Source organism: Rattus norvegicus, chromosome 3 (assembly GCF_021556685.1).
Source record: "Rattus norvegicus strain SHRSP/BbbUtx chromosome 3, alternate assembly SHRSP_T2T, whole genome shotgun sequence".
Lineage (NCBI taxonomy): Eukaryota > Metazoa > Chordata > Mammalia > Rodentia > Muridae > Rattus > Rattus norvegicus.
This window is the reverse complement of record NC_141536.1, coordinates 86,111,444-86,138,590: the sequence shown is the minus strand read 5'-3', so window position 1 is coordinate 86,138,590 and position 27,147 is coordinate 86,111,444. Positions and strand designations below refer to the sequence as shown.

Here is a 27,147-nt window from a genome sequence, read left to right as displayed (position 1 = left end):
GAAGACCCAGAAATAAAACTACACGCTTACACACACTTGAACTTTGACAAAGAAGCCAAAAATATACTATGGGAAAAAAGCATCTTCAATAAATGTCACTGGTCGAACTGGATCTCTGTATGTGGAAAAATGAAATTAGATCCATATTTGTCACCATGAAAAAAAGCTTAAATCCAAGTGGATCAAGGACCGCAACATAACACCAGATACACTGAATCTAGAAAAAGAGAAAGTGGGAAAGAGCCTTGAACTCATGGACACAGGCAGAAATTTTCTAAACGGAACTAGGATGACTCATGCGCTAAGATCAAGAATTGATAAATGGGACCTCATGAAACTGGAAAGCTTCTGTAAAGCAAAGGACATAGTCGATAAGACAAATCAGCATCCTATAGATTGGTGAAAACATCTTAACTAACCTCACATCAGATAGAGGGCTAATATCCAAAATATATAAAAAAATCAAGAAGTTTATCACCAAAAAACCAAACAACCCAATCAAAAAATGGGGTATAGAACTAAACCGAGAATTCACAATAGAGAAATCTCGAATGGCTGAGAAGCACCTAAAGAAATGTTCAAATCCTTACTGATCAGAGAAATGCAAATCAAAATGACCCTGAGATTCTACCTTACACCAGTCAGAATGGCTAAGATCAAAACCTCAGGTGACAACATATGTTCGTGAGGATGTGAAGAAAGAGGAACACTCCTCCATTGCTGGTTCAATTACGAACTGGTACAACAACTCTGGAAATCAGAGGAGTTTGGAGGTTCCTTAGAAAATTGGAAATAGACCTAGCTAAAGATCCAGAAATACCACTCTTGGGAATATATTCCAAAGATGCCCCACCATGTCATAGGGGTACATGTTCTACTATTTCATAGCAAACTTATTTGTGATCGCCAGAGGATGGAAACAACCCAGATGCCCCGTGACAGTAGAAGGAATACAGAAAACGTGGTTCATTTACACAATTGAATACTACTCAGCTATTAAGAACCAAGGACATCCTGAGTGATGCAGGAAAATGGATAGAATTAGATCATACCATTCTATGTGCTGTAACTGAGACTCAAAAGGGCATACATGGTTTGTTCTCTTTAATAAGTGAATATTAGCACACACACCTAAAAAAAAGTACAGAATACACAAGATACAGTCTACAGAACTCAAAAAAGTCAGCTAGCTGAAGAGTTCAAGTGAGGATGTCTCAGTCCCACTTGGGAGGGTAAAGATAGCATCCACTAAAGTAGGGAGGGAGGGATAATGGAGGGAAGAGAATGGGGTTTGGGTGAGAGGGGGACATGATCTGGTATTGGTTGGTGAAAAAGGACTGAAGCCCTGAGGGCCAGCAGAAAGAATGAAAACAGAGGAAGATGGTTGGAAAGACTCTCTATAATGTATCAGATACCTGTGCTGTGAGAGACTCTCAGAACTCAAAGTGGAGGAAACCTAGTTGAAAGTCCCTACAGTGGGGAGAGGGGACTTAATGAAACCACTTCCAGTAGAAAAACAGGGCATCAAGTAAAGGATTGGTTTGCTATCCCACAGCCAAAACTCTACCCCATAATTCTTCATGTCTGAAAGAAATGCTGGGATGACACTGGAGAAGATCCTGAGGAAAAGAAGGACCAGTGATAGGTACAAAATGGGCTCCAGCTCAAGGGGAGGCACCAAGACCTGATACCATTACTGAAGCTATGTGGCGTCTGTTCCCAACCAAGGAATAGAAGCATCTGACCCCTCTGGTTGAATTAGAAAATAGCTGTAGGAAGTTAAGTTCGGGGGGGGGGGACCAGTAGGAGGACCTTCAGTCTCAATTAACCTGGACCCCTGAGATGTCCTAGACACTGGACCACCAACCAGGCAACATATACCAGCTGAGATGAGGCCTCCAACACATATACAGCAGAGGACTCCCGGGTCTGAGTTCAGTCTGAGAAGATGCACCTAACCCTTAAGAGACTGGAGGCCCCAGGAAGTTTAGAGTCTGACATGGTGGGTGGGGTTGGTGACATCCTTATGGTGATGGGGGTGGGGAGTGCAGCGGGGAGGAGGTATGGGTTGTGAAACCCTGGAGGGGGGCAGGAGGGTAATAAACTCTGGAGTGTTAAAATAAATAAATATTTTTTTTAAAAAAAAGAAAACCACAACTGAACACAATGTAAAGAACCAGGTGTCATGGGAGCTCAGCTCTTGAGGTTACATACAAATAAAACTTTCTGCGTCTACAGCTCAATTAATGCTGATAGAAAGGAAGCAAAAAGATTTAATGGCCAGAATCCCAGGAAATTTTCTGTGAAACAGTCCTTTCTAGAAATGGCCACATAGACAAAACTTGAACTATGAAATGGCAGTATCAATAGATATATTAATATAAAGGGAAAAAATTTATTGGGGTCTCAATCTTCCAAAAAGTAAGCAACTAATGACTTCTTGGAGAAAATGAATTAGCTCTGATCTTCTTATTAGTTGTTTAATGCAAAATCATCATCTCTGAAATTATATACACACTAACAACAAAAATAGGCTCACAAGATCTTATTTGAATATTATACATCTACGTATGTATGTATACATAGATTGTTAGGTAAGTAAAAATGATAAAGAAAAAGAGGTTAGTAATTGAGAGTGGAGCCTGGGAACGGCTGGGGTAATGAATAGAAGGAAAGTGGAGGGAGAAAATGCTGTAATTCCATTAGAATTAAAAGTATAAGGTTGGGGATTTGGCTCAGTGGTAGAGCGTTTGCCTAGGAAGCGCAAGGCCCTGGGTTCGGTCCCCAGCTCCGAAAAAAAAAATAAAAGTATATATTTAATACTCAAAAACTGAAAAATTGCCACAGATGAATAAAAACTAAAAAGATACCACAATTAAATGTAGAATGCAGTACTAACATAGAGGGGAAAGAAAAAAAAGTATTTTGATGAAAAAGGAGATGAGGTACTAGTGGAATTTTATTTAATTATTTTGTTTTTCTTGAATATCTTACATATTTACATTAAAAAATGTTATTCCCTTTCTCCCATCTCCCATATCCCCTTCCCCCTCCCCTGCTACTATGAGGAGGCTCCTATTCCCCTCACCAACTCCAACCTCAATGCCCTGGCATTACCCTACACTGGAGAAATGAGCCTTCACGGGACCAAGAGCTTTTCATCCCATTGATGCTGGACAATGGCATCCTCTGCTACATAAGTGGCTGGAGTCATGGGTTCCGCCGCATGTACTCATTGGCTGGGAGTTTAGTCCCTGGGAGCTGTGGTGGGGTTTGGTTGGTTGAAATTGTTGTTCTTCCTATGGTGTTGCAAACCCCTTCAACTCCTGAAGTCTTTTCTTTAACTCCCCATTGGCATCCCTTTGTTCTGCAACCATCTTTATCTATATCAGTAGGGCTCTGCCACAGCCTCTCAGGAGACACCCATATCTGTCTCTTGTCAGCAAGCACTTATTAACATCAACATTAGTGGCTGGGTTTGGTGACTGCATATGGGATGGATCCCCAGATGGAGCAGTCTCTGGATGACCTTTTCTTCAGTCCCTGCTTCACTCTTTGTCCCTGTATTTCCTCCCTTGAGTATTTTGTTCTCCCTTCTAGGAAGGAATGAAGCATCCACATTTGGTCTTCCTTCTTCTTGGGCTTCATATAATCTGTGATTTTTTTCTTAGATACTTCAAGCTTTCCTGAACAGAACACCAATGGCTTATGCTCTAAGATCAAGAATTGACAAATACAATCTCATAAAATGGCAAAGCTTCTGTAAGGCAAATGCACTGTCAATAGACCAAATGATAGCCAACAGATTGGGAAAAGTTCTTTATCAATCCTACATCCAATAGAGGACTAATATCCAATATATACAAAGAACTCAAGCAGTTAGACTCCAGAGATTCAAATAACCCTATTAAAAAAATCAGGTATAGAGCTAAACAAAGAATTTTCAACCAAGAAATCTCAGATGGCCAAGAAAAACCTAAAGAAATGTTGAATATCCTTAGTCATCAGGGAAATGCAAATCAAAATAAACCTGAGATTCCACCTCACACCAGTCAGAATGGCTAATATCAAAAACTCAGGTGACAGTAGATGCTGGCAAAGATGTGGAGAAATAGGAACACTCTTTCATTGTTGGTGGGATCGCACCCACTCTGGAAATCAGTCTGTTGATTCCTCAGAAAATTAGATATAGTACAACCTGAGGATCCAGTGATACCACTCCTGGGCATACACCCAAAAGATACTCTAACATTTAACAAGATGACAAGCTTTCCTATGTTCACAGCAGTCTTATTTATAATAACGAGAAGGTGGAAAAAACCCAAGATGTCCTTCAACATAGGAATGGATACAAAAATGTGGTACATTTACACAATGGAGTACTACTCAGCTATTAAAAGCAATGACTACATGAAATTCTTAGGCAAATGGATAAAACTAGAAAATATCATCCTAAGTGAGGTAAACCAGTCACAAAAGAACACAAATGGTATGCACTCACTGATAAATAGATATTAGCCCAAAAATTATGGATCTTTTAATTAACTGTAATAGTTTACCAATGTTAGTGTCCTAATTTTGACAAAATAAGCACATGAATAGAAGGTAATCAAAACAAAGAATCTCTGTAGAAGTCATGTTAATATTCACAAAGCTTTCCCATGAATGTGAAAACAGTGCAAAATAAAATCTTTACACAGACACACACACACACACACACAAATGAACATACACACAAAAACAATAACAAATGTTTAATAAAATTAAATGCCACCATTCTTATGCCATCTTTCTTTTTGTCTTTTTGTGACTTTAATATTTTTGAATTAAATATGTTTTACTTATCTGGTACTATTTAACTTTGGCAGGATCATCTGTATCTAACTCATCATGGCTATAGCACTGACATAAAGTCTGTTGAATAGATGCTTAATATCTGCTTTAATTCTCAACTTTACAGTTGAGTAGGTTGAAATACGCTCACTAACTTGGTATAGTTTTCTAAGTAAACACATCGGTCATAAATGTGGGAAGTTATTGATGACCATGAAATGCATCCTTGTAGTATTAACTATCAGATTAAATGTTGGATTGGTACTACGGTAGCAGCAGTAGGTTACAGTTATTAAGGAATATAGCATGTTAGCTTCTAATGTAAAGTCTTATTCACAGACTATATTATTTAGTCATTATTGAAATCCTTGGGGTATATATCCATACCTTCCTTTTACATATATAAAAATTGAATATAGAGGGAATATTTAATAGAAATTGCCCATAAGACAACAAAAGTGATAGAGTTGTGATGCTGGTTTATATTATCCAGGTATCTTCATTCACGATGCTTTATAACTAATAAGGAAACTTAAAAAAATCAATAAAAAGATAAAGTATACAAGTATAAAACTATGTAGAATCCATGTTAGCTATTTATACCCTTTCTGTAAGAAAATGGCTGACAAAAGCAACTTAAAGAAGAAAGCATTTATTTTTCTCCATGTTTGGACAGTTACCATATTTTATGAAAGTCAGGGCGGTGGGGCGAGCTCTCCATTATTGTAGAAGTACAGCAACTCGTCATAGTGCATATGCAATCAGCAACTGGAGGAAAAGGCCCCTTCCTTTCTCCCCTTTGATTCTTTCTCAGACTCCAGGCACTGAAACTCTGTTCTGCTTCTCTGGAAATGTCCTCACAGATATATGCAAAGCCATCTCTCATATGTCAAGAAATACAGTCAAGTTTACAATGAAAAGTAGCTATTATACATCTACCAGTTGTCAACTTGACAACAAAGCATATAACTCAAATTCATTTTTAGATTTATTTATTTATTTTATGTCATATTTATGAACATTTCGTTTACTGCACACTCACAAACACACACACACACATATAAACATATAGGTGTTCATGAGTGAATGTGCATGTGCATGCACATCTACTTCTCTGTGTATATGTGTGCATGTGCCAGTATGTGTGTGTAATTATGTGCATATCCCATGCTAGTGGAAATAGGAAGTGGTCAGATTCCCTCCAACTCTCAGTACAGAGGGTTGTGAATTACCATGTGAGTTCTAGGAACCAAAATTATTCTGCAAGAAGAGCGGGTGCTTTGAACTACTGATTTTTCTTTCAGTCCCTAAACATATTCCTTTTAATTATAATTTTTTTACCATTGGTACTCAGAGACGTATAGCCATTTTAAAATGAAAAATAAAATCAAGTCATTTGTAAGATTCTTCTCAAATCTCAAGAGTTGAAATTTCTCAAATACTGAGGTCTAAGGTATCTTTTAATACTCAAGGCAATCTTGAGTATTAAAAGATACCTTGAGAAAGAGAGAGAGAGAGGGGGAGGGAGGGAGAGGAAGGGAGGAAGGGAGGTAGGAAGGGAGAGAGAGAGAGAGAGAGAGAGAGAGAGAGAGAGAGAGAAGGAATACTTCCACTTTATAATGAAACATAAATATTTTCATTTCAAAAGGTAAGATTGGATCATAAAAAGATCTATCAGAAAAATATAAGACAGAGACCCAACAGGGAAAGCACAATGTACAACAGGCAATTTGTCCATCATATAGGGCTCGTAGTGGCATCATCTGATGATAATACCCTTAGTGAGTTCTACTTGTCTGGAGATCTTCTTTCTGCATCATATTGTAACTTCTCTGCTTGGCCAGTTATACTCTATGTTTGCACATTCTCTTGGTAAACATCATGTTTTAGAGTCCTACAAGCTCTGTTGTAACTTAAGCTTAGCTTCTCAGCTTCACACAATGATATTTGAGGGCCTTTTGGAGGGTGAGCTGCTCCTATCTCACATTTCTTATTTTAGCAGTTTTCTGGAACCTTGTTTTAAGCCCCTGTTACCCTACTACCTTGTCACTTGAAAGGCAGTGCCAAAAACTGCTTTCAGCTCAAGATAGCCTCATTTACTCCTACTCTGCTCTGCTCTAGGCATATTGGCAGCTAACACGGGAAACCAGTTGTACCTTTTCTTGCAGGTTTCCCTACTGTAGCATTACCATTTCAGATGCTCCTCTTTTAGGTGAATTTGCACTATCACAGGTTGGATTCTCTGTTAGTTAAGTGTTCTACAGCTGTGGCAAAAACAGTTTGAGAATGAAGGGGTATATTCCATATTACAGCTTGTATTTCATCTTCCAGTGGTGTTGTGTAAAGAAACCTAGAAGGAGGAACAGATACAGAAGCCATGAAGAAATATGGTGGTCCGGCTTGTTCTCAAGGGCTTGCTCACCTTGCCTGGGGATGGCTCACTGACAATAAACTGGGTTGTTCTACAGTAAACACTAAAGATGTCCTACAGACTTGTCTATAGGCAAATCATATGGATGTATTTTATCAGTTGTGAGTTCTTCCCTAATGTCTCTATCTTGGACCAAATCTATATAAAATTGCCAAATAATCTGTGATGGGTAGACAGATTTTGCTCCAGTGGAACATTGTTCTATTGTTTCATTGCTGAGAACCACTTGTCTCTTTAATGGTTCTAATCTATTTAATGATTTGTCAGCATTCATTTCTCTACACCTTCAAATCTGTGCATAGTGTTTTCCTCACCACATTACACAAAATAATAACTTTTTCTCCTATCATTGACAACCTGAAAACAGTGAGCACTAATCATGATACTGCCTGTATGTTATTGCATCTTCCTCTGCCAAAAATTTTACTGTATTATTTATTATATTACTCAAAATTTCACAACACAGTAGAATACAGTTTGACTCTTTTCCAAAATGTATTGTGAATGGCCGCTAGCCCAGATCTCAATGGACTTTCTCCTATTCTTTGAAAACTCAGACTTTCTATTATGCTTTGAAACCTTCACTATTCATATTTCTATTTGCTTTCTAGTTTTCAAAGTTCTCACCAGAATGGCCTATTTCTCTTTGCTTACTTTGGATGCCTCATCTAGATTACAATTCTAACTTGTTCTGTTTTGCTAACCAGTTTTAAAGGCCCACCAAGTACCTATCACATAATAGCGATAAATCCTGCTTTCAGTTCCAATTTTCTATGTAAGGTTCTTTTTTTTTCTTTATTAACTTGAGTATTTCTTATTTACATTTCGATTGTTATTCCCTTTCCCGGTTTCCGGGCCAACATCCCCCTAGCCCCTCCCCTCTCCTTCTATATCAGTGTTCCCCTCCCCATCCTCCCCTCATTACCACCCTCCCCCCAACAATCACGTTCACTGGGGGTTCAGTCTTAGCAGGACCCAGGGCTTCCCCTTCCACTGGTGCTCTTACTAGGATATTCATTGCTACCTATGAGGTCAGAGTCCAGGGTCAGTCCATGTATAGTCTTTGGGTAGTGGCTTAGTCCCTGGAAGCTCTGGCTGCTTGGCATTGTTGTACATATGGGGTCTCGAGCCCCTTCAAGCTCTTCCAGTCTTTTCTCTGATTCCTTCAACGGGGGTCCTGTTCTCAATTCAGTGGTTTGCTGCTGGCATTCGCTTATGTATTTGCCGTATTCTGGCTGTGTCTCTTAGGAGAGATCTACATCCGGTTCCTGTTGGCCTGCCCTTCTTTGCTTCATCCATCTCGTCTAATTGGGTGGGCCACATGTGGGGCAGGCTCTGAATGGGTGTTCCTTCTGCCTCTGTTCTAAACTTTGCCTCCCTATTCCCTGCCAACGGTATTCTTATTCCACTTTTAAAGAAGGAGTGAAGCATTCGCATTTTTCTCATCCGTCTTGGGTTTCATGTGTTCTGTGCATCTTTACTTGTTGTGTTAAAATTAAATCAACTGAAGGAAAGGGGGTGTTATTTTGACGAGTGGCTTGAGTGTATATAGTCCATCACTGTGGGAAAGTCTTAACAGCCAAAAGAGCTAACACGCTTAGCTGTAGCAAAAATGTAAAGCAGCTACATGCCTTCCATCTAGTCAGGAAGAAAAGAATGCTACTGCTCCTCTCATCTCCTTTTGACATATTTCTCCTGTGTAAAACCCCAGTCTTGGTACACAACCATGTACTGTCAGTTTGAGGGTTTTCTTCTCAGAAAAAAATATTTCTTGAAGTACCTGCTTGTTATCACAAGTGATTCTAAATCCAGTTGTCACTGAACATTTACCATCGTGGATGGCTAACAGTAAAATGAGTTTTAGTTCATTCCTGCTGTATATTTGAGTGTTTGTGTGTACCAACTAAAACTGATGGGCAGCAGATATATGACCCTTTACAGTTTAATACAGGGAAAAGGAACAGAGAACCTAAGCAGGATAGTACATAGCTACTCTTTACACTAACAGGACAAGCTTTAAAATTATGGACACATTGTTGGGTGGGTAGTTATACCTTGCTTAAATGAAGAAGGACATTTTGTGAAATGTTCTGTAACTCTCAAATACTTGAATAAAATTTGAAGTGGCTTTCTAGGTTTCATTTTAGAAGACTCTAACAGGCAGGAATTTACATCAAGCAGAATTTCTTAAGGACAAACAGTGCTAGTCTGCTTTTCAAAATATTTTTACCTTTTTCTTATATACTTTGTACTCAATAAATAGCCAGAAAATAAGTTAGACAATGCCTGTTTTACAACTATCAGCTAAATACTTTGTGAGGTTTTATTTTCTATTTTCAGCTGTAATTAGTAATATCTGGTTTCTTTAATTTGTGACATGACTTTTCTGAAGATGGTCAGATATTTGTAGAGATGCAGGCTCATGTTTTTCATTTAAAAACACTCCTCCCTCCCTCCTTTGCTCCCTCCTTCCCCTCTCTCTTTCCTCATTGGAACCCAATGAATCCAATGACTGTTGGTCCTATGTGAATGGGTGTGTGTGTTTGTATACTGCAACCCAAGGAACTATCAGAGGTAACACACCGAAGGGAAAGTGACTCTGTAAGTAGCTACAAATTGCCAGTCACTACAAAACTATAAATAGGATCTCAGGGGCCCTTATTAAATGCATGTTTGAAATTTTAGTTGTCTTGCTAAAAAAATGTTGAAAATCCTGTGTCACTAACCTCAGGTCCTCTGACTTCATTTGTGCAACATTAATGTTCTGTCTGGAGGTCAGCATTTCACAGAATTCCTCTACATTCTCCTTCTAGTTTAGTCTTTCTATCTCCTCTTGCACACGGTTCCCTGAACCATGTGGATAGGGTTTTGGCATAGATATTCCATCTATGGCTGAACATTCAAAGTCATTTATCAACATTTTGGACATTAATGTATATGATATATATGCATTAATCACCACCCACTGAAATAAGCTTTGCATATTAGGTTTAGGACACACAATCTGTGGATGTAGCTATAAATTAGGAGGCTATTTAACAGGCTGACTATTCCACAAAACAATAATGTTTTCTGTCCTGTGACTTCCCTGGCCATTGTTTTTTTATAGTACTATGCATGAATCTCCTTCTACCCAATCAAGGGGACAGTTTCACCTTTCTTCCTCTTCCTTTCCAAATTTGATTTTTCTTTTACTCCTTTTACTTCTCCTCTTCTTCCTCCTCCTCTTTCTTCTCCTCTTCCTCTTTCTTCTCCTCTTCTTCCCTTTCCTCTTCTTCATTCTTCTTTGTCCACTTTAAGTCCAGTTTGTTTTCCATAACTGGACTCCAGAATTAGCCCTACCCTGCCAAAGGTGCTGTGCCAAACAGAGTTCATATGATAGAAAGTTCACTGTCTTCCAGAAAGTTTCAAATTTCAATAGTTTCTCAGGCATTGATGAGATTTTGTGCCCTCCTTCCTTTCTTTTTTTTCTTTTTTCTTTTTTCTTTTTTTTTCTTTTTTCTTTTTTTTTTTTCAGAGCTGGGGACCGAACCCAGGGTCTTGCACTTGCTAGGCAAGCGCTCTACCGCTGAGCTAAATCCCCAACCCCTGTGCCCTCCTTCCTTACTTTATGACTTATTTTGTTTGGCTTAATCTTGAACTTATACAAGTCAGGTTCATGTGTCTACAATCACTGAGAGTATATGTATGACTGCTAATGTGTTTGGAACCTTTTCCATAAAGTGACCCACTACTTCTACCTTTTACAGTCTTTTTTTCCCCCTTTACAGTCGTTTTGATCCATTTTCCATGAAGATCCCAAAGCATAGAAAGAAGAATGTGTAACCATTTAGGACTGAGCACTACATAGTTTCTTTTGTTTGTAGGTACTGTACTTTTTTATTTTTTTAGATTATAACATAATTATATCAGTTCCTCCTTCCATTCATTCCCTCCCTCCAAATACTACATATAGTCCTACTTTTTTCTCTTTAAAATCTCTGATTTTGTTTTTATTAAATGTTATATACATTTATTCATAAAAGTAATTTGCCTAGTCATATAATATTATTTGTGTGAACATATCCTGGGCTGATAATTTAGTATTAGATAACCAGAATTATTTTGGCTACCCAGGGTAATTTATAGTCCCATATACATTTTTAGAAATTTCTTTAATTTTCTATGAAGAATGGATATAGATTTTTATTTAGAGTATATTGAATCTGAAAATAATTTTGATAAAATGGTAGAATCACAATATTAATTCTACCAATACATAAGCATGCTATGTCTTTCTATTTTCTCATGTCTTTCTCTATTTTTATCTTTATATCTTTATAAAGATATAAAAAATTCATTGTAGAGGTTCTTAATGTCCTTGGTTAGCTGTATCCTAGGATAGTTTATCTCCTCTGAAGTGATTTTGAAAAAGACAGTTGTCAATGACCTCTCTATATTTTCTGTTGGTGTATAGATAAGCTATTTATTTTTGCATGTTGATCCTGCATATTGCGGCACTGTGGAGTATGTTTATACTTCTTAAAGTTTTCTGGTAGAATTTTGTGATCTGTCATGTACATCATGATATTATCTGCAAAGAAGGACAGTTTTTCCCCTTTTCTCTGTATCCTTTAATATTCATGATTTTCATTATTGCCTCATGTTTATTTAGAGCACAGAATTGAAAAAGAGTGGAGACACTGCATACTTTGTCTCATTCCTTACTTTGCCAATGATGTATGTATATATACATATATACACATATATAAGTATATATACATATACATACATACACACATTTTATATATATATATATATATATATATATATATATATATATATATATAATACTGGCTGTGGGTTTCTCACATGTAGTTATTATTGTACTAATGTGTGTTCCCTGTGGTTCTACATTCTCTGGAAACTTTATCAGGAAGGTATGATAGATTTTTGTCAAACACATTTTTTCTAAATCTACAATGTTGATGTCCTATCTACACTTAAGTACATTAATATGGTATATTATATTCAGTAAGTTGATATTGAACCTCTCCACATTTGAGGGATAAAGCCAAATTGGTCTCTTTAGATATCCTTGTTGATATATGTTTATATCATATTTGGAAGTATTTTATTGAGTATTCTTTAGTGTGTGTTCATCATGGTTACTGTCCTGCAGTTTTAATTTTTGTTGTTGTTTTCATCTGATTTTTAATGATTTCTGGTAAAGATTTTATTATTTTAGGATATCAGTTGTGTTTATCTTTTAACTAAAGGTATTTGGGAGCTTTATATTTGCCTTGAAGTAATCCTTTCAAAGTCCCTAGACGGTTCCAAAGGTCTCTCTCTCTCTCTCTCTCTCTCTCTCTCTCTCTCTCTCTCTCTCACACACACACACACACACACACACACACACACACACACACACACACAAAGAGGCAGAGACAGACAAAGATAGACAGAGTTTATGTTTATTTAATCCAGGAAGTTTTTATTTTATTTTGGTTTGATTTTGATTTTGCTGGAGGTGGTGATGTTTTTTATTTGTTTGTTTGTTTGTTTTGCTTTGTTTTGTTTTGGTTTTGTCTCTGAGTCATTCATCATTTAGTAATGAGTTGGTAAGCTCCATGATTAGGCAAGGAATGACAAAGCAGACCAGGACACTGAATGTGGGGCTCAGGCTAAATCTGGAGGCTTGAGGAGTGGGAGTGAAAAGGGACAGCCAAAAAGACTAACTAGACCAGAATCTGTAGAGAATGTGGGGCATTTGGCAGTGTAAAGAATTTGGATATAGAACTGGACGTACCTGTCAGTATTGTCATGCCATCATTTCTTATTTTCTTCACATTGACCACCAGTTAAAAGTATCTGTGTTATGTGCCATCTGCTGCAAGGAAAATGAAGTCTGATAAACATCAAGATTCTTTTCTACAGGCTTATCAATCAGTCATTAGGAATTATCTTAATCTATGTCATTTTGCAGAATGTAATTGGGTTCATTTCTCAGGATCTATAATATATCTGCTCTTTTATTAAACTATAATATTTGCTAAGAACATTTGGCTAATCAGAAAGAAATGTTAGTGAATATTGCTACATATTATATGAGGTATAAAATGGCCTTATATACAGGCCAATCAAAACATAATTTATAAAACCAAGCAAATAACACCAGAAAAAATATTTCTTTTGGTGAGAAATTTAAAAACCATAAATATAAAATTCAAAATTTTCACAAAGAAAGGTTATGCATTTGGAACCAAATTTTCTCTTAGAGGAAATATGAAGATATGGCCTTCTGTTATATATCTGCAACATGCCCAAATGGTATTTGCTGATTTTGAAAACTATTTAATTTCTTAAATATGAGAAGTGTTTGAAAAGAAAATGTCTCTAATACAAATCATTACATCATTGATGTAAAAAGGACACTATGGTTACCTATGAAGAATGTATTCTAAAGTACCTTAACCGATATTAATGGCAAATCAGTCTACAAAGATGGTCTGTCCTAGAGATTCTGCTCTTGATATCACAGTTTTATTGTCCCCATAAAAGCCATAAGTGAGTTCTCCATAATCTTCTTTAGCTAATTCATGCACATGTAAATTACCATAAAGGGTATTCAGTTATTATTTGAACTGTAGAAATAAAGGAGATATAGGGAAAATGTGTTCACCATGTCAGGAACTGCTGTAAAGATTGTCAAAAATAAAATTTCCTTAGTGGTGCTGATTTACTTCTGGACTTTCAGTCTGATTTCATTGATCAACCTGTCTGTATTTATGACAAAACCATGCACTTTTTATTAGTATTGCTCTGTAAATTAGCTTGAAGTTGGGCATGAGGATACCTCAAGACATTTTTTTATTGTTCAGAATTGTTCGAACTAACATGGTTTTTGTTGTGGTGGTGGTACTTTGCTTTTGTTTGTTTGTTTGTTTGTTCATTTGTTTTCCAAATGAAGTTATGCATTGTCCTTTGAAGGTCTATAATGAATTGTGTTGGTATTTTGATGAGAAATCATTGGATCTGTAGATTGCTTTTGGAAGGATAGTTCAATTATGTTAATCTCACCAATCGATGAATATAGGATATCTTATCATCTTCAAATGTCTTCTTCAATTTCTAAAAAAAAATGAAATAATAATCATGCAGGTTTTTCACTTGTTTGGTTAGAGTTACACAAATATATTTTATATTATTAGTGGCTAATGTGAAGGGTGTTGTTTCTTTAATTTCTTTCTTGGCCTATTTTTATTTGTCTAAATGCAGGCTGCTAATTTTTTTTCTGTGAATTTTTTAACCAGCTACATTCTTTTTTAACTCATTTTATTTTTCTTGGATATTTTATGTTTACATTTCAAATGTTGTCTCGTTTTCTCCCCTTCCCATGCCCCCTTCCCTCCCCCTACTTTTGTGAGTATGTCCTATTCCCACCCTAAACTCAAGGCCATGGCATTACCTTACACTGGGGAAACAAGCCTTCACAGGATCAAGGACTTTTCCTTTTATTGATGCAAGACAATGCCATTGTCTGCCACATATGTGGCTGAAGTCATGGGTCCCTCTAAGTGTACTCATTGTTTGGTTGTTTAGTCCCTGGGAGCTCTAGTGTGGTTTGGTTGGTTGACAATGCTGTTCTTCCTATGGTGTTGCAAATCCCTTCAGTTCTTCAGTCTTTTTTCTAACTACTCCATTGTGGTCCATTTGTTCAGTCTAATGATTAGCTGCAGCCATCCTCATCTGTATCAGTAGGGTTCTGGCAAAGAGTCTCAGACACCCATATCTGGCTCCTGTCAGCAAGCATTTCTTGGCATCAGCAATAGTGACTGGGTTTGGTGGCAGCACATGGCATGGATCCCCAGATGAGGCAGTATCTGGATGACCTTTTCTCCTTCAGTCTCTACTCTACTCCTTGTCCCTGTATTTCTTCCTGTGAGTATTTTGTTTTCCATTCTAAGAAGGAATGAAGCATCCACATTTTGGTCTACCTTCTTCTTGGGTTTCATATAATCTGTGAATTTTTTCTTAGGTATTCCAAGTTTTGGGGCTAAATCCACTTATTAGTGAGTGCATACCATGTAGGTTCTTTTGTGACTGGCTTACCACACTCAGGATGATATTTTCTAGTTCCGTCTATTTGCCTAAGAATTTCATCTAGTTATTGTTTTTAATAATTGAATACAACTCCATTGTGTAAATATACCACATTTTCTATATCCATTCTTCTGTTTAGGGACATCTGGATTCTTTCTACCTTCTAGCTATTATAAATAAGACTGCTATGAATGTAGTGGAGCATATGTACTTGTTATATTTTGGAGCATCTTCTGGGTCTTTGACAAGGAGTGGTATAGCTGGGTCCTCAAGTAGAACTATGTACAGTTTTTTGAGGAACTGCCAGACTGATTTTTAGAACTACCAGCTGGCCATCTCTCCAATAGTGGAGGAGTGTTACTATTCTCCACATTCTCACCTGCATCTATTGTCACCTGTGTTTTTGAACTTAGCCATTCTGACTGGTGTGAGGTGGAATCTCAGATTTGTTTTGATTTGCATTTCCCTTATGACTAAGGATGTTGAACATTCCTTTAGGTGCTTCTTAGCCATTTGGTATTCCTCAGTTGAGAATTCTTTATTTTGCTCTGTACTCAATATTTTAATAGGGTTATTTGAATCTCTGGAGTCTAACTTTTTGAGTTCTTTGTATATTTTGGATATTATCTCTTTATCAGATGTAGGATTGGTAAAGATCTTTTCATAATCTGTTAGTTGCTGTTTTGTCCTTTTGAGATTATCCTTTGCCTTACAGAAGCTTTATGATTTTATGAGGTCCAATTTGTTGATTCTTGATCTTAGAGCATAAGACATTGGTGCTCTGTTCATGAAATTTTTCCCCATTCCTATGTCTTTGAGACTCTTCCCCACTTTATTTTCTACTAGTTTCAGTATCTAGTTTTATGTGGATGTCTTTGATCCACTTGGAATTGAGATTTGTACAAGGAGATAAGAATGGGTCAATTTTCTCTCTTCTGCATGCTGATCTCCTGTTTAACCAGCACCATTTTGTTGCAAATGCTGGTTTTTTTTCATTGCATAATTTTAGCTCCCTTGTCAAAAATCAAGTGACCACAGGTGTGTGGTTCATTTCTGGGTCTTCAATTCTATTCCATTGATCAACCTTCCTGTCTCTATATCAATACCATGCAGTTTTTATCACTATTGTCTGCAATACAGTTTGAGGTCAGGGTTGGTGATTTCCCCAGAAGTTCTATTTTCTTGATGAGAATAGTTTTTGTTATCCTAAGCTTTTTGCTTTTCCAAATTTTTCTTCAAATTGCTCTTTCTAATTCTATGAAGAATTGAGTTGGAATTTTGATGATGATTGCATTGTATCTGTAGATTACTTTCAGCAAGATGGTCATTTTTACTATATTAATCTTGACAGTCCATGAGCATGGGATGTCTTTCCATCTTATGAAATCTTCTTTAATTTCTTTCTTCAGAGATGTAAAGTTTTTGTCATACAGATCTTTCACTTGCTTGCTTAGAGTCACACCAAGTTATTGCATTCTTTGTGGCTATTGTGAAGGGGGTCATTTCCCTAACTTTTTCTTGACCTGTTTGTCCTTTGAGTAGAGGAAGACTACTGATTTGTTTGAGTTTATTTTATATACAGCCACTTTGCTGAAGTTGTTTATTGAGTTTAAGTGTTCTCTGGTAGAAATTTTGGGGTCACATAAGGATACTATCATATCATCTGCAAATAGTGATATTCTGATTTCCTCCTTTCCAATTTGTGTCCCCATACCTCTTTTTGTTATCTAATTGCTCTGGCTAGGACTTCAAGTATTACACAGAATAGGTAAGGAAGGAGTGGGCAGCCTTGTCTTGTCCCTAAATTTAGTGATATTGCTTCAAGTCCTGCTACTTTCTTGAAGCTGTTTATCACCTGTTGAAGTTCTGCAGTGGAATTTCTGGGGTCACTTATGCATATTATTATATCATCTGTAGTGATCCTTTTAGTTCTTCCTTTCAAACCTGTGTTCTCGTGATCTCTTTTGTCTTACTGCTCTAACTAAAATTTCAAGTACTAAATTTGATTGATTCATAAGGAGTGGACATCTTTGCTTTCTACCAGATTTTAGTGGAATTGTTTTAAATTTTTCCTCATTTAATTTGATATTTGTTTTAGACTCATATATTGCCTTTATTGTGTTTAGGTATGTACCTTGTATCCCTGTTATCCCTAAGAGTTTATTATGAATGGTGATGGATTTTGTCAAAGTTTTTTTTTCAAAGTGTAATAAGATGATCTTATTAGATGATCAACCAAAGAACTTAGAGTGCCTGAACTTAGGCCTCTTTATACATATGTAGCAGTTGTGCAACTTGGTCTCCATGTGGATCCTGAAGAATTTTAATGGAGGCTATCCCAAAAGTTGTTGCCCGTCTGTGGGATATGTTCTTCTAACTGGGCTATATTGTCTGGCCTTAGTGGAAAAGTGCCTAGCCTACCAGAGATTTGAAGCACCAGTGTGTGTGGATTCCTAGTGAGCCCCTACCTGCCCAGATGAGAAGGGCAGGAGCCTGGGGGAAGGAATGTGGGAGGGCTGACTGAGAGGGGCCAATGAGAGGGATGTATACTGAATAAGTAAAAATTAAATTAAAATAAAACATAAACAAAAAAGATGATCACGTGTTTTGTTTGGTTGGTTTAGTTTGTTTTTATGGTGGATTATATTGATTCATTCTTGTACGTTGAGCCATCTCTTTATCTCTGGGATTAAGCCTGCTTCTATAAGATTATGTTTTTGATGTATTCTTGGATTCAACTTGCAAGAATTTTATTGTGTATTTTTGCATCAATGTTCGTAAGGAAGATTTGTCTAAAATTTTCTTTCTTGGTTAAGTTTATGTTAAGTTTAATTATCAGGGTAACTGTGTCCTCATAAAAATGAATTTTGCCATGTTTTAAGAGTATTGGAATTTTCTCTTTTTTGTAGATTTGATAGAATTCTGCAATAAAGCCTTCTGGCCATGGGCTTTATTCTGTTGGGAGACCTTTAATGACTGATTCCATTTCTTTAGGTTTGTAGTTGTATTTGTATTTTTTATTTTATCTTGATTTAGATTTGTTAACTAGTATCTATTTAATAAAAATTTTGATTCAAAATTATAAAGAAACCGAGAAACTAGACAGCAACAAACCAAATAACACAAATAAAACTGAAGTAGAAACCTAAACAGAGAATTCTCATCTCTAATTGCTAAAAAGCTCTTAAAGAAATGTTCAACATTATTATTCATTAGGGAAATGCAAATCAAAACTACTCTGGTATTCCATATTATACACATCAGAATGGTTAAGATCAAAAACTCAAGTGACAACGCATGCTTTGAGGACATGGAGCAAAGAAAACACTCCTCAATTGCTAGTGGGAGTCCAAACTAGTTTAACACTTTAGAAATTAATTGGTACTTTCTCAGAAAATATGCAACAACTCTATCTCTAGTACCACTTATAACCCACATAGGCATATACCCAGATGAATATCTACCCTACCACAAAGACTCTTGCTCTGCTGAGTCTTCCACTTTTTTATGGGAAGAATGGGAGGGGGATGCAGTTGGGGTGGGAGGGAGAGAATAGGAGGAGGAAGAAGGGAAATTGTGATTGGGTTGTAAAATGTATAAATAATTTTGTCAATAAAAATTATTTTCATTGATTTTTATTTTTTATTTTCTATAATGAATTCTTTATAAAGTTATAAAATTTATATGATTCAGTCCTCAATCCTAAGAATATTATGTTTATTTGCAGATTTGCCTAGCTTCTCTTCAGAGATCATTATTTCAGAATGTACAATGTAGTAACCTTTGCATGAATATCTCTTTAAACCTTCCAGGATATATAATAACCTCAAGACAAGCAGACAGACAGATAGACAGACAGATAGATACATAGATACTTAGATGCATAGATATATACAGAGATACATACATAGAGATTGACTAATCTCTCATCTTATTTTTGTATGACTTTATTTTATAAAAGCTCTACTATAGGAAGCCCAAGTCTATTTTCAAAATTAATGTTATTTTAAAGATAAGCATGGAATTTTGTGAAGTGATAACATTTACTCTTTTTGCATTTTGCACTTGTGTAGTAGATGGAAAGATTTTTTAGTGCATGTGTATATTTTTGAGTGTGTGTGTGTGTGTGTGTGTGTGTGTGTGTTTGTGTGTGTATGTGAAGTTGTCTGAGTGTGTGTGTTTTGCTGGAAACACAGATAGCAATGTATGGTTTGTGTGTGTTTGTATGCAAGTGTGTATGTATGTGTCTTTTGGTGGAAGCACAGAGAGTACTGTTGTATTTTGTGAGTATGTATGCGTGTGAATGTGAATGTGTGTGTATGCGTGTGAATGTGAATGTGTGTGTATGCGTGTGAATGTGAATGTGTGTGTATGCATGTGTTTGGATTAAAGAACAATACTTTTGTATTATTTGTATGTGTGTGTGTGTGTGTGTGTGTGTTTGTGTGGTTTTGCTTAAAACATGATAGTACTGTTGAATTGTGTGTATTTGTATGTAAGTGTATATGTGTCTGTGTATATGAACATGTGTGTTTTTTTTTTGGAATCACAGAGAGTACTTTTGTATTTTGTGTGTGTGGTGTGTGTGTGTGTGTGTGTGTGTGTGTGTGTTAGAGTGTATGTATATGTTTTGCTGAAAGCTCAGAAAATACTGTGATATTGTGTGAGCTTGTGTGTGCATTTACATTCATAAAAGCTTTGTCTGTATGCCAGTGCCACAGATAGGATCTGCGAAGTAGTCAAAAAACAGTCCATGTGAATCATCCTTAAAATGTCATTCACACAAATCTTGTTACCAGAGTGTCAGCTAGCTGTCACCTTTTTATTTCTATGTAACTCTGAATTAACTGGAATACATATTTTGAGACTGTTCATAGACGTCGTTTTTTCTATGAATGTCATTTCTTTCCCAAAGCAATCATTTTCTTCAAATTTAAGTGAAAGTAATGCATATTTTAATTAAAATTGTATAATTCTTTTACTTTCATATTTGTAAACTTTATAATAAACTTTTGCAGTTATGACCTTAACAAACCAGTTTTATATTTTGACTGTACAAATGACATACATCAGAGTGACAGTCTAGTACAAAATGTAAAACTATCGAAAAGCAAATATATCAGAGCAACTAGTAAAGATCCTACTTCCTTTTCATTGATAAACAAATGTCTACAACTTATCTTGAATGCTACAAAATCTAATGATATAATTAATTAATAAATATGCAGTATTAACAGAGACAAAGGGAAGCAGTTTGCTCCCTATTCACTCATTGAGAGAGCAACACCAACTACTTAGGTAGCCTTTTGTGTGGGCCTTGACCAAATCTATTCCCCTTGGATCACAAATGCTTCATCAGTTTCTGGCGCTGTCTTCTTGGTGAAAGTGTCAGATCCCACTTGAATCTCAGTCCCATGAGATTATCACTCTTCAGATATCAGTGGCAAGTAGTTTCTCACCTAAATTTCTGACTATCAGCCTACAAATAGAGGCTTGTAATTCTTTTTCTGAGGTTATATTAACATAGTTTAAGACTCACAGAAGTCAGAGAAACTCTTACACTTAATATTATGTTATAAATGGTTTTAGATTGTATACAGAAGAACATACAGGTAGAGATATAAGAATTCTAAATTTTATATATATATATATATATATATATATAGTGCTCATCTCTGTTACAGTCTGTGCAAGTACAAATGAGTGTACCAGGGATTCCAGAAGCAGGAATCTAATCCTTTGGTGCTAAAGTTACAGATAGTTGTGCAATACCCAGAATAAGGTGCTGGAAAATTGACTGAGGGCCTCTGGAAGAGAAGTATGAATTCTTAGCATCTGAGCCGTCTTGCCAGCCTTGGTGAGTACTTTTTTCATGCTGTCTTCTACAAATACTTCCTTACAAATACTTCCTAAAAAGTGCATTGTTAGATTATATTGATGATGCCTGTAATTGTTGGTGGTAAACTGTGATTCATATAACATCGACGATTGCATTTAATTGGGTCTCAATATTTTGGGAGACCAGTCCCATTCTGAAGTGAGCTACTTGTCCTCATTTACCAGTTATTTTATTAGCAAACACCACTGGAAGGGATTTTGATTATGCATAATAGTAAACAATAATTCACAAGAAGCAAAGAAAGAGTATATGATTTTTATTATATCAAAAATACATCTAGATATATGCATATATTTTAAAAGATTTAAAATCCCAAACTATACACTTTAATGGATGGAATATCATTAGGTAATAATAAAGCATGTGCATAATAGAGGAGCAATTGATATTTCAAGAAAATATTTTTCTAAGCCTTAATTTTTGAAAATTTTTCATAAAACATCTCATATTTTAACATAGAACTTTCTTCCATTAGATACATGTATTTTTGTAAACATTTACACATATTGTTTCCTAGCAAAAACTTGTTTGCCATCTTAAAATGTCCAGGGTTATATACTTTGCAGAAACTGTGTGAGAAACCTTGAACATTTTATAGACAAGATGCACCAGGCTGCATTTCTGCAGTGCTGCTGATTGTATGACCCATTGGAATTTGCCGAGCCTTACTGTCATTAAAATGAAATACAGATCTGCATGAGAAGTCTTAAGGCCCTGAGGAGAGTAATATTCAGGACAACTCCAGGAGTTATCCAGTAAGCTCCCAAAATAAACCAGCTGGGAGCAGTGAATCTTGCCAGATTTCCAACAATCATACAAAATAAGTTGCCTTCTTCACTATTCTGAAAGAGAAATATTATTTATTAAAACAAAAAAACAGGCATAGCTTCCACGAACAAGTGTATTTTCTACATTACATTTTTATATATTCTTAGAGAATTTCATACATGTTTATGATATATTTTGATCATATCCACCTTTCTCTTTATTCAAACTCCTGCCTGATCCAATACATCCCCTTACCAAGTTAATACTGCCTTTTGATTTTTAATCCACTGAATCTAATTCGGGCTGATAGTACAAGACCTGAACAAGATCAACCCAGGGAAAATCCTAGCATTCATGAAAGAACAGTTCATAAAGCTAACAAGCTATTGGTAGAGTATGGCTATGGCTGCTGGGAGACAGAAATAGGTTTTTTTTAAATTTGTTTGTTTTGATTTGTCTTGTTTTGTTTTTTGAAGTGTGGTGTCTGTAGGTCATTCATGCTCCAGCAGATAGCTGTGGGGCATTGAGCTGTGAAAGATACCCTGATTCCTGTTTGAGACAGGTCGAATCCCTGTAAACTCAAACGGGGATGGCCAGCGATTTCCCAGCGTCCCAAAACAAGGCCTCACTAGCTGCAGCCCCCCCGCAAAGCCCTGTAGAGAAGTTTGAGACAGATAAGTCATGTAGGGCAGTGCCCCAAACCTATCCTGTACAGGTGAGGACATGCCCATAGGTCAAACAGGCTCAAGACAGATCAGATAGAGAAGCCGGACCATGACCCCAAATACATACATGCGGTCTTCCCAAGCTCTCAGGCCAAACCAATAAAAAGTACCTGCTGTCAGACACTGACCAATCCAAAAACTGTAAAGTATCGTGTTCAGAATTGAAGGTGTGCAGGAACTATTCCATTGTCTGAGAGCTTCTGTTATAAGAGCTGTAACACGGCCACTTGGGGAAGAGATCTGCTCTCCCCAAATCATTGCTGCCAGAAGTTCCTCTGTGCCCCTTGCTGGCTAGTCAGTCTCCTACTGGCTCAGCCAGGCCTGAGCAACCTAAGCAGCAGTGGTTGAAAGGAGCAGAACCAGCACCTGAGGTGGAAACGGTCCCCACTCCCTGCCTGAGTTCTCTCCTCCTTACCAGAACCCACACACATAGCTGGGTGAGAGACCACTGTGGAGAGCCCCAGGTGCACAGAGCCCCACAGATAGCTAGATATATATTCTTGCACACATGGGCAGTGCTAATTAAGATAGGTAAGCTACAATTAAGGAGAATATTAGTTTTCTAAGTCCATTTATGAAAAATCAAATAATAAATAAAATGACTATGGTTACTATGTGAAAAATGAACACTCAAGTGGATTTAAGTTTCATATTCTGGTTAACACATTGAGATTGTATTATATTTGTTTAGTCTCTGTCTTTCTGTCTTTCTGTCTCTTTGTACCTGTCTCTATCTGTTTTGTCTGTTTCTCTCTCTCTCTCTCTCTCTCTCTCTCTCTCTCTCTCTCTCTCTCTCTCTCTCTCTCTGTGTGTGTGTGTGTGTGTGTGTGTGTGTGTGTGTGTGTGTGTGTGTGTGTAGGACAAAGGGCAACTTATAAATGCCAGCTCTCATCTTCTGCCATGTGGTGTCTGGGACTTTACTCACGTTGTCAGGCTTAGTTACAAGTGCCTTTGCCTGTTGAGCCATCTTCCCATCCCACACTGAGGCTTTTGATAGTATAAAACGATAGGTCTTGAGATGGCATTCTTGAGCAAGGACTCTTAACGCTGAGTATATGGAAAAAGGAGGATGAGTGGATCTAGGGGAGAGGGGAAAGAAGGATCAGAAGACGTGGAGTGAAGAGTAACTGGTTTGAATGTATTGACAACAATAAATAAATGGAAATATCCTAATAAAATAAAAAATAAAATCAAAATAGAATAAATTCCTCTTTCACTTTTCTAGACATAATATATCCTGATTATAGTTTCTCTTTCATTAATCCCTTCTAGCTCCTCCTCTCTCGTCTTGATGTGAAATCTTTCTGTCCTTCATCAGAAAAGGAAGACTTCTATGAGATAATTATGAAATAAAATAAAAACCTAACATAAAAAAAATCTAAACTGGAAGTGAGAATATATTTTAAAGTTAGTTCAATATAATTTCAAAACAATGGTGAGACAGAACTCAAATTGGGTACTTCTTGTTACCCAATGAGGCTTCTACTACAGGGATTTGGTTACATAATTGAGTTGTTTACCAAAGGGGTCTCACAGGAACACCCAACGACTCAAGCTGTTGCCAATAACATAGGTTTCTCTCTGCAAACTGACAAGAAGGCATCATTGCTAAAGACAACTGAACAACTCATTAAACAGATAGACGTTGAGCTGGTGCCTACATAGAACCTTCACACTACAGAACAGTCTAGTGTATTTGCTACAGGAATGTATGCTGCAAGCTACAAGAAAGGAAACAGAAACACCAAGCCAGCCACAAACAATGTAAGCTACAATTATGTCCTGTCTGCAAATTATTCCACAGCAGTGATGGCCCAAAGCTTGTGGGAATAACCAACCAATAACCGATTTGATTAATGTACTCCACAAAATGGAACATATATCTGACACTGCTTAGTAAACCAAGAACCAAGAACCTGAGACCTGATAGTCAGGCTAAACCAAATGCTGTATTCTCTCTCTCTCTCTCTCTCTCTCTCTCTCTCTCTCTCTCTCTCTCTGGTTAATTTATTTATTCACCTTATGTTAGAATTTTAGATGCCTGCTTTCACACCTCCCAGTCCACTCTCAACCACTGTTTCGATTTCTGCCATTTCCTATTCAGAGAAAAGGAGTTCCCCACACCATGGATACTAATGTTGAAGCAGAACTAAGTGCATCCTCTCTTGCTAAGAGTGAACAAATGAATTGGTGTCTGATTCTTGTGCCTTCCCTTGGTATATTTTCCTTTTGCTTGTTTCTGGTGTTTAATTACCATGTGTTAATTTCAGTTTTGTTTTGATATATCTTGTTCAGAAAATACGCCAAAGTTACTTAATAAAAAAAAAAAAAAGAGACAAAAAAAAAAAAACCAAAAATCTAATCAACCAACAAACAAAAGCAAAGATAAAGGAAATAGATCAGTGGTAAAAACACTTGCCTCCATGCATGAAACTCTAAATTCAAGCCCTGCTAAAAATTAAAAATAAATTTAGAAATGACTGAAAATGGAAAGAATTTAGGAATGAAAAAGATAATTTAAATCAAGTCACTAATAACTCTGGGAATGTTTACAGTTCATGTATGAATTTTGCTAAGCAAACAAGAGGACATATTTATTATACTGTGATAAACCCACAAACTATAATTGGTTTAAGTATTCACAATAATAATGCTACGTGGTCACAAAAATATCACAGAAAAATCTATTGATCCCCTGGTTTCTGGTGAAACTATAACAAAATCACTCTCACACAAACACACTCACACACATCTGCAGAGTGTGTGTGTTGGGGGCCAGCAGCATGAGAAGTCTTAGAAGATGTCCCGGACAGAACTAAACTATGGTAATTTAAAATGACAGTGATTTAGTCCATGCATTTGTGCTGTAAATGAGATGATATTTACATCATTAAATATCTCTGGTGATATTTCTGAAAAATTGCCAGAAGACACATACAAAGACAGTAGGGCCTCAAACAGTCTTTAACTATACTGGACACAACTCAATTTCAGCATTCTATAGTCACAGAACTTATGGAATTTCTCTATACAGTAAGACAAGTTATTGGAATAACATACAATCTAGAGTCCAATTGACCCAACAACAGGCAGCTGTAAGTCAAAGAATCTAGTAGTTGCTCAGTCCCACGAGGATCAGTGTTCCAACTGGTCAATGTATAAGCTAGAATCCTGAAGAAGTAGGTTCCAACAGATATGCTGGCAAGTGAGTGCAACCAGGCAAAGAAGAATGGACCCTTCCTTTTCCCATTGTCCTTATGTAGGTCTCCAGCAGTAGGTATAATCCAGATTAAAAAGGTAGGCACTAGCTCTCTTTAGATGTAAACCATAATTCTCTTATCCTCCTGAATATGAAGTGGAACTTATCACTCTGTGGACCACATAGCTGTTTACAAGCTGAGTGTACACACAACTCTGCTCTTTTGAGACCAAAATTATTTTATGATGACAGAAAGTGTTTTAGGCTGTCTATTAATTACTTTCTCCTGTGACAAAATAGAAAAAAAAACATAAAATGACCAGGTTGCCATCATGATGGACATGGTTGCCTCTGGGTTTTACAAGTTTGGCAAGTATGACCTGAACTTCAAGTCTCTGGATAACATCAGCAGGTACATCACACCTGAGCATCTGGCTGACCTGTACAAGTCTTTCATGGAGGATTATCCAGTGGTTTCTATTGAAGACTCATTTAACTAAGATGACTGAGAAGCTTGGTAGAAGTTTACAGCTAGTGCAGGCATCTGGGTGGTGGAGGATGATCTCACCATAACCAACCCTAAGCAGACTGTCAAGGTTGTAGACAAGTTCTCCAACTCCCTCCTGCTCAAAGTGAACCAGATAGGTTCTTGAACTGAATCTATGCAGGTATATAATTTGGCCCAGTCCAGTGGCTGGGGCATCATGATTTCCCATCAGTCTGGGAACACTGAGAATACTTTCATTGGTGACCTGGTAGTAGGACTCTGCACTAGGAAGATCAAGAATGGTACCCCTTGAGGATCTGAGCGCCTAGCAAAGTACAATCAGATCCTTAGAATTGAGGAAGAGCAGAGCAGCAAAGCCAAGTTTGCTGGCAGGTCCTTCAGAAAGTCCCTGGCCAAGTAAGGCATGGACTGGAGATCCTTGGATCCACCAGCTGCTTGGTCCTTCCTTGTCCCCGATGTCATTAAAGTAGTTCAAGTCCAGCCCAGTGCTTGCAATTCCCATGTCACTTCTTCCTTAGAAGACCAAAGAAATGCCTGAGCACCTGGAGTTCAGCTGGAGAATCAAACTTTGTAATCATGTGATTGATTTAAATCATTGTTTCTTTCACCTGACTTCCCAGGTATTGTCTGGAGCCCTCAGAACTCTAGTGTATTCTCTAGGATGACCACAGGCAAGACTTCCCCTCGTTCACAGTGGTTATA

At 36.9% G+C, this 27,147-nt stretch overlaps 1 pseudogene; it reads right to left on the bottom strand.

Annotated features, from left to right (window-relative positions):
- Positions 1-26,947, bottom strand: part of Aldoa-ps9 (aldolase, fructose-bisphosphate A, pseudogene 9) — a 37,373-nt pseudogene extending 10,426 nt beyond the window's left edge.
- Positions 26,948-27,147: the final 200 nt, after the last annotated feature.